Source organism: Puma concolor, chromosome C2, assembly GCF_028749965.1.
Source record: "Puma concolor isolate L17-30 chromosome C2, mPumCon1.1.hap2, whole genome shotgun sequence".
NCBI lineage: Eukaryota > Metazoa > Chordata > Mammalia > Carnivora > Felidae > Puma > Puma concolor.
Window position 1 is genome coordinate 41,743,376 of NC_141675.1, and position 9,028 is coordinate 41,752,403.

A 9,028-nucleotide genomic window follows, 5' to 3' on the forward strand; every position below is an offset into this window, starting at 1 on the left:
TATTCTTTGTGCGAACAATAATCTATTAATTCACCACTGTTGAGCACTTTATATATTTATTAATAGTCTTTTAATGTAAAATCTAGTATGGTAAAGAGATCTATGGACCTGAAGTAAAAGAAAGTCATTTAATTTTTCTACTTCTCATTTTCTTTTCTTTTTCTTTATTTTAAAATGTTTTTATTTATTTTTGAGAGAGAGAGAGAGAGAGAGAGAGAGCTCAAGCGAGGGGAGGGGTAGAGAGAGAGGGAGACACAGAATCCGAAGCAGGCTCCAGGCTCTGAGCTGTCAGCACAGAGCCCGACGTGGGGCTTGAACTCGTGAACTACGAGATCATGACCTGAGCCGATGTCGGATGCTTAACCAACTGAGCCACCCACGTGCCCCCTCATTTTCTATAATGTAGCAGGATCCTCACACCAAAAGCCATGACACCGAGGCTTTTCTTTCCAGGAAGCAACTTTATCTATGCGGACATGGGCTCAAATGTTTTGTACCTGAAAAACTGAGCCCCAAATGCTGGGTGGTGTAGGCTTTTATGCATTTTTTACTTCTTTGTCTCCTTTATGTGGGTAATGTATAGACATACAGTCTGATTGGGTGGTCTCATGTTATAGGGTCATGAGGGATGTCACCTAGCACATAGCCAAGTTGCCTTCCCTTATCTCGAAGTCTTTTCTCAACACATTCCTTAAATTCCTTAGGGAGGGGACTCTACACAATAATTTTAATACAAGGAAGTTGTACCCAGTCATCTCCAAAGTTATGCACAATTAAAGCCGCTTTCTCGTGAGGCCCAGCCAGCTCTGGTCATTTGTATGTGTGGAATTGCTTTGAAATACTCTAAAGAATTCTACCAATATATAGGTGATAATACTACCCTTATTGTGATTTTGCAATCACTCAGTACATTGAAAACATGAGTTTAAGACAGTAGACCAGGGACCTGGCCAGGGATCCCAGAGAAACATGGCTCGACTGCAAAGGGTTCAGACTAGTGGGAGGTTTATGTAAGTAAACCGTAGCCAGATTACTGAAAGCTTTGAATGCCACATTTGGATTTTGGACATAAAAATAAAGTTTATGCTGTTGTGTCAGCATTTAATATAAAGTTGTTTGTAACACTGGTTGCATAGTCATACTACTGGGAAGATTTTTAATAAAGAATATGTGACCCAGAAGACATGCCTATGGATTTTGGTCATATTGGTTTGGAATGAGCCCTGGGCATTGGTATTTTAAAAGCCTCTTCACACTGATGTTTTAAAAAATGTGATTTGTACATTCAGACTGGATTGAAAATCACCCTTACAGGATAAGGTTGATTTCTCTATATTTTACACTGCATTTTCCCCACTTCTGCTCCCCTTCCTCCTACCCTTCTGGATTGAATATTCGTTATGAGTTTTGTGTTCCTATCACTTTATTATCTTAAAAGCCTTTTTAAAAAAGGCTGGTGCATCCTTGATCAGACTTACTCACCCTTGCTTGATGAACCTGGAATCACCAAAGCTTGAAGAGATTTGACTCCGTGTATGGGCCACAGCTTTGCCTATACATTTCCTGTGAAGATGATCAAGATGCAACATACAAATGATCAAAGTGAAGAGATTGCCTGCATGATTGTAAATCATTCTAGATTTTCTGTAAGATTGTTTAGCTCTTTTAAAAAATTTTTTTAATGTGTATTAATTTTTGAAGGAGAGAGAGATACAGTGTGAGTGGGGGAGGGGCAGAGAGCGAGGGAGACCCAGAATCGGAAGTAAGCTCCAGGCTCTGAGCTGTCAGCACAGAGCCTGATGGGGGGCTGGAACTCAGGGAACTTACAACAGTGAGATCATGACCTGAGCTGAAGTCAGACGCTTAACCAACTGAGCCACCCAGGTTCCCCAAGACTGTTTAGCTCGTAAGTGAGGAATAGCAAATCAGATTTGGGAATCTACTTTCAGTTTCATGGTTGCCCTTATTTAACTATTTGATAAGAGAATGTTACTCAGTTTCCTTGGAAATATAGGAATATATGCATTCACGGAATCGATTGAAAATGTATTCAGGGGCTCCTGCGTGGCTCAGTTGGTTAAGCCTCCGATTTAGGCTCAGGTCATGATCTCACCCCTCGTGAGTTCGAGCCCCGCGTCAGGCTCTGTACTGACAGCTCAGCCTGGAGCCTGCTTCGGATTCCGTGTCTCCCTCTCCCTCTCTGCCCCTCCCCCACTCATGCTCTGTCTCTGTCTCTCAAAAAAAAAAAAAAAATGAATAAATGTTAAAAAAAAAAATGTCTTCAGTCTGTTCATCCAAAATAGTAATTACTAAACTTCTGTGTTGCACATAATGCATATATAAAAACAGTCTATTTCCTGTTTGATAAGAAAAATAACATCAAATGTCTCCCACTGTATGTAAAATGTTTTACAGATTACAGAAAGAAAAAAGTGAATACTCAACAGAAATTTGTCTTTCCATGTGTCTGCTGGTATAGCTAAGCAGAGCCGATAATGTGAACTGCTGCTGCCATCTGCAGCGTGGAAGGCTTATTAAAAGCATGTTACCTCTGTGTATATGAAGAGGGAGTGTGGGGCAAGCTGAGGGCAAAATACAAGCTAGCACCACTCCCCCCTCCACCCCCACCCCAGGTGGGATATGTGGGCTATTCCTCAGGCACTCCTGGATGCCCAAGAACAAAGGAAAGGAAAGAAAACAAATGGCTGGGGGTCTCCATCAGTTTATAACTATTTTAGTAAATTACCAGAGGAAGGCAATCTTATCACTAGCCTAATCTCCAGAAACCTATAGACTCCCATTCCCTAGAGCCCCAACATCACCCCTCCCTGGTTTTGTGGGGAACAAAGGCAAGAAGGAAATGGCAGGTACAATTAAGTTTCCTTATAACCTGCAACTCATTGACAAATATTTGAGGCAGGCAGAGTAAACTGTTTCTCCAGGAAGTCCGTACTGTCTTCATGTTAATACTATGCTAGAGGGAAAAACAACTTTAGCTTGACAATTAGCAAGGCCTCAGGTATCTTTGAGTCCTCTTCAGCATATCAAGTGTCCCTCTGGAGGCCTCCCTTTTGTCTTTACCTCCCCCAATTCCATAGTAAATAACCAGTCACTCTTCAAAACCCCAGGGCACAGGTTTTCCTACCTATGGGTCCTGTCCCTGTGCTTTAATAAAATCACCATTTTTGCACCAAAGAAGTCTCAAGAATTCTTTCTTGGCCGTCGGCTCCAGACCCCATGAACACATCCCCCATCACCAGAACTTCATATATAACTGGGTTTTGAACACTTTGCTTATTTAAAAGGTAAGAACTACTTAATTTCTCTATTAGTCTGTCTATGTATTTTCTACAGCTAGCTTTAAATGTATGTAGAATGCAGTATATTTTAAATTATTAAAAGCATATATGAATATGATCTGCACCAAAACGAATACTGAGATTATATTTGGTTATGCTGAAATTAATTTTGAACAAGCAATTAAATGATAGACTAAAATGGCCCTTATGATTCATTGATACTAGGAAATATTTTCTAAATCATTTATGTTTACCAAAGTTTTATAAAAGTCACTAAAATACAATTTAAACGTTTTTTTCAAATAGTTTTTTTTTCAGGTTTACCCATTACTTACTTAATCTATCATATAGATTAGTAATACAGGTATCCACAAAGATGACCCCAGACATGCACTGTCAATGGATGAAAGATTTTAAGTTGTGTATATGTTGCTTTCCTAAACAGAGATAGCACAGTGATGAAAATACTACTTACTGAGATCTTAGGGGGATGAGAAATTTTCTCTCTTAGGTTTCTGAATTCCCTATGTATTTAAAAAATTCTCCTTTTGCCATTTCTTGTCCACTCATATTCTCATCATAAAAGCTAGACAAAAAGTTAACAACACTGTGAAACTTGCAAGTTACTTAACCTTACTGAGCATTGATTTCCCTATCTGTGCTTTTGGGTTTATAGTAATCCTTTTGTTGTTGCATTGCAGTTAAATGAGAATTGTATGTGAGAAGTGTAGCACAATATCTACAACATGCTCATTAATGTTAACTTTTACATTATGAAACAAATCATTTCATCATGTTTAATTGTGTTCAAAATAACCAAGTTTTCATATTTTATTTTTTTAATTTTGAAAATTTAATATTAAAAAAAATTTTTTTTAGAGGCAGCAGGCGTGACTTGGGGAGATAGGCAGAGAGACAGAGAGAAAGAAAGAGAGAGAATCTTAAGCAGGCTCTGTGCTCAGTAGAGTCTGAAATGGGGCTCAATCCCATCACTCTGGGATCATGACCTGAGCTGAAGTTAAGAGTTGGATGCTTGACCGATCGAGCCACCCAGGTGCCCACAAATTTTCATATTTAAAATCTCTTACATTTCTATTGTAATTGATTGTTAAAAACTTGACATTTATAATTAAATGCAAAATTCCAAGAAATGCATTTTCAATTTTTTTAATAATAATATTCGGCAAATAAGATACTGGCTCATTCAACAAAATCTAGTATGATTATCTCCTTTTCTTTAACAAAATTTTAGCTACTTCATTTTTTATCTTTAAAATAGATCAGGGGCGCCTGGGTGGCGCAGTCGGTTAAGCGTCCGACTTCAGCCAGGTCACGATCTCGCACTCCGTGAGTTCGAGCCCCGCGTCGGGCTCTGGGCTGATGGCTCAGAGCCTGGAGCCTGTTTCCGATTCTGTGTCTCCCTCTCTCTCTGCCCCTCCCCCGTTCATGCTCTGTCTCTCTCTGTCCCAAAAATAAATAAACGTTGAAAAAAAAAATTTAAAAAAAAATAAAATAGATCATAGATTTCTTAAATTATATAACTTAAATTTGTGATGCCTCATCGAACACCTACACAGTTGGATAAACTACAACACAGGTCACTAGATACAATGCTCACGTGTTTTTATGACAAAAAATGTCGTAGCATAAGAAATAAACGAAATCCATTTGCATTTAGAGAATTTTTATTAAAAAGGCTTTTTCTTTTTGAGATAGTTCCAAACCAAAATGTTGGAAGAAAAAAATAAAAGTTTAAATGAAGGAAAAATTGCTGAACTTGATAACTCAAAATCTCAAAATATTGTCAACAATAGTTTCTTTTCCCCATAACTTTAACAATTAAAGAGACTATGTCAGAACTATTAAAATAAGAGTAAGTTGTGAAGTATTAATATTTTATATTATTTCCTATGTTCACATTTTGATAGCAAACAACAAATCTAAAAGAAATGTATATAAGCCTCAATGAATTAGAATTTTAGTGAACTGCTACATATGCTGCTGGGCTAGACTCCGATTCTTCAGATCATCCATCAAAACCCCTCTTTTGTAGGGAAATTTGGGTGACTTGTCTAATGAGTGTTAATTCCTTTCCTCCAGGATATTATGGATAAGGAAGGATATTAAAAAGTGTGTGTGTGTGTGTGTGCACGTGTGTGTGTGTGTGCGTGCGCGTGTGTATTTTTTTCTTCAGTACCTGTTGTTTCACCCAGACTCCGTTTGAGTTCAGTCTAGTTTGTAAATAATTTTCAAAGCCATTAGAGGATGCTTTGGTCCAGTATAGACAAAATGCATCCAGGAGAAGCTATTTTTTGAATCATGATGTAGCACTACTATTGGAGGAACACCTGTGGTGCAGCTGAGGGGAGAAGGGTGGCCTCATTGCTCAGGAAGAATCTAAATTCATTAGGTGCATCCTGAACTCATGGGGCCTCTTCATTCTTGGTGATAATTACAGTGTTTCTCACTTCTATGTCTTGTGCTGTGCTCTTGGCTTGGCATTTTTTTTTTCCTTTTTTAAGTAGACTCCACACCTGGTGTGGGGCTCAAACTCACAACCCCGAGATCAAGAGTTACATACATGCTCCTCCCACTGAGCCAGCCAGGCAGTTTGCTCTTGGCTTGGAATGTTCTCCTAGGTGTACACTTCTGCCTTTGACCCCACCTGGCCGGGAGGACACACATACACTCATCTCACGATTTGTTATCCTCTCTCTAAGGGCTCTAATCTGTCACGCTAAATGTATTGAATGTCTCCTCTTTTTGTGCCTGGACGTACGTTCTTTAACGTTCTTTAACACTGTAGTATTGTATGGGTTATGGTGTGTGGTATGGGACTGGGGCTGGACAGAAACGGGCTTTTCCTTGAGTTCTTGATATCCCTTACATCTCTTATCCAATCAAGTGCCCAGTTTTGTTAATTCCTCTTAACATATTTAATTCCTCTTCCATACCTTATCTTGGAAGACTCTATATGATCTAGCCCTGACCACTTTTCTTACTGCAACTCATGCCTCCCTCTCTCTTGTTTATTATACCTCATTTGCACAGGCTTCCTGTGTTTCTCAAGCTTGCCAGCAGGCTCTTGAGTTGGAGAGTCAGGTGAGCCTGGAACTCACTTTTCCATCAACTACGAACTCTGTTTTTCCATATATTCTAATGAATTGCTGCTGCCTTTTCCCCTTTCTCTGCTCAAATGCAAAGGAACAGCAGCTCCATTTTTCTCGATATATGTTTTTCCATATATTCTAATGAATTGCTGCTGCCTTTTCCCCTTTCTCTGCTCAAATGCAAAGGAACAGCAGCTCCATTTTTCTCGATTTATTTATTCTCAAGTACTTTTCTTCATGAAAAGAAAAATGATTGTTCATCATAGCAATGGGTAACAATCAAAACCAGTATTAAACTTGTTTAATCAGTGATTGATTACAAAAGTGCACACATGTATGAAAGAAATTCAGTAACATTCCCTGCAATCTACTTTTGAAAAATCAGTAATCAGCCGTAGCTTTACTCCAGTGAACATTTCTGACAGTCAGCCAGTCAGAAACCATCTTACTTTGGTAAGTTAGTTTCCATAGCTAAAGTCAACACTCTAGCTTCTACACTTCCCACTTTTCCAAAAACCCTGTGCAAGCTTTCTCCTTTGCTTATAAACTATGTCTTACAAACTCAGCTCTCCCTTGCCTGAGTAAGCAATAAATTCAACTTATTGTTTTAGATATTGAGGGATGGACTCTTGATCAGTATTTATGATCACCTATGATAATGTGATATTTTTTGTTACCTGTTGGTTAATGTCCATCTGTATTAAAATACGAGTTCCAAGAGGGCAAGCACCCTGTTGCTTTGTTCACTGCTGGAACATCATACTGACAGAGATGCCTTGTACATAATACCAATGTCCTAAATATTTGGTGAATGCATCTTTAGAGTAGGAATTGTTGCCACTTAGCATAATGTCTCCACTGCCTAATATAGTGCCTAGTACATAGAAGGAATTCCAGAAGATACTAGTTAAATAAATTAATGAATAAACTCATGGACAGTACATGTTTTAGAATATTTTTTAGGCATGTCCTTGAAGTGAACCAATGATTATTTAGATCTCTGTGTGTCCATATAGGTCTTTTGTACTCATCTCTGTCTTCAGAAATATACTAGATGAAAAGATGCCCACTTGCCTCTTTGACATCTTCTTCTGGAAAACTTAAAGGAATTATAAAATCAGTATGTTTGAAACTGAACCCATGCTCTTTATCCCTAAACCAGATCATCCTCTAATTTTCTATCAGTACATTTACTGATAGGCTGGGAATTCCCTTTCTCCCTCAAATCTTGATTTTCAGTCCAGCATCAAGTAATGGTGATTTTATTCCTTAATGGATCTCGAATCTGCTCACTTCTCTTCCTTTGCATGAGTGCCACATGTCCAAGCTACCATTAACTGCACCTAAGCTACTAATTAGTCAATGAACATCCTTTCCTATACTCTTACCAATCTAAACTTTAATTAGTTAACTCTCTTCTTATGAACTTTTATCAGTTGCTTTGCTGATGAGACAAAGTCTAGAATCTTTAACATGGCCACAGGCCCTATTCATCCCATCTCATACCATATTCCACCTCACTGTCTGAACTCTAGTCACTGGCCTTCTTTATGTCACATGAGATTGTCATGTCTTCATCCTCCCCCATCACAGAGCTCAGCCAAACACATTCCTCCTTCTGCTCCACTTATTGTTCATATATTAAATCTACAATTACTCCCTCACAACCTGACCAAGTCAAATACCTCTGCCGAACTTGTCACCTTGTCCATCTCCTATAAACACTTGTAGTTAAAGTCTAACCTTTATGTGTGTCGTTATTAGATTAATAAGGATCTCTTGGAACTCTAAGCTCCACCAAAGTGGGGTATACAGTATTTTTGGCATACTGGAGAGAGCCAATAAATATTTATTAACTTAAGGAAAGAATGAATGAATAAATGGGAGGCATTTGAATTTGGTCAAATCTTTCCTAGTACATCTCAGAATAAACAGGGCTGGAGCCTGTGTTCTGAGAGTGTAGTGGGGCCAAGAAGAGTCAGTAAACCAGAAAACTGTGATGTACAGGGGATCTTACTCATTCCAGACCTATATGCTTTTTACTGAATATTTTACTGAAAAGTGAGAGTCTCGCTCACCTCTCGTGGACTCCTGTTTGGTGGGAAAGAAAAAAGAAAAGTAGATCACAGAAGACCTGTAAAGATTAATTTCACCTGTAGTAAGGAAGAGGAGAAAGGATGGATCTTAATTTGTTGTAGTGTGCGATTCAGGAGCAAAGTACTACAGGTTTTTGTTTAATATAGCCAACTTTAAAATAAGTGCTGTATTCTAAGAAGGAGTTTTATCTTTTGGGAGTGTCCATTAGAAGTAGGTGTTTTACCAGTCAGAGCGGCGAAAATTAACCACTCAGGAAATGTAGAGAACCCTCTTGCACTGTTGGTGGGAATGCAAACTGGTGCAGCCGCTCTGGAAAACAGTGGGGAGATTCCTTAGAAAATTAAAAATAGAACTATCCTATGACCCAGCAATAGCACTACTAGGAATTTATCCAAAGGATACAGCAGTGTTGATTCATAGGGGCACATGTTTATAGCATGTTAAAGCTCAATGTTTATAGCAGCGCTTTCAACAATAGCCAAATTATGGAAAGAGCCTAAATGTCCATCCACTGATGAATGG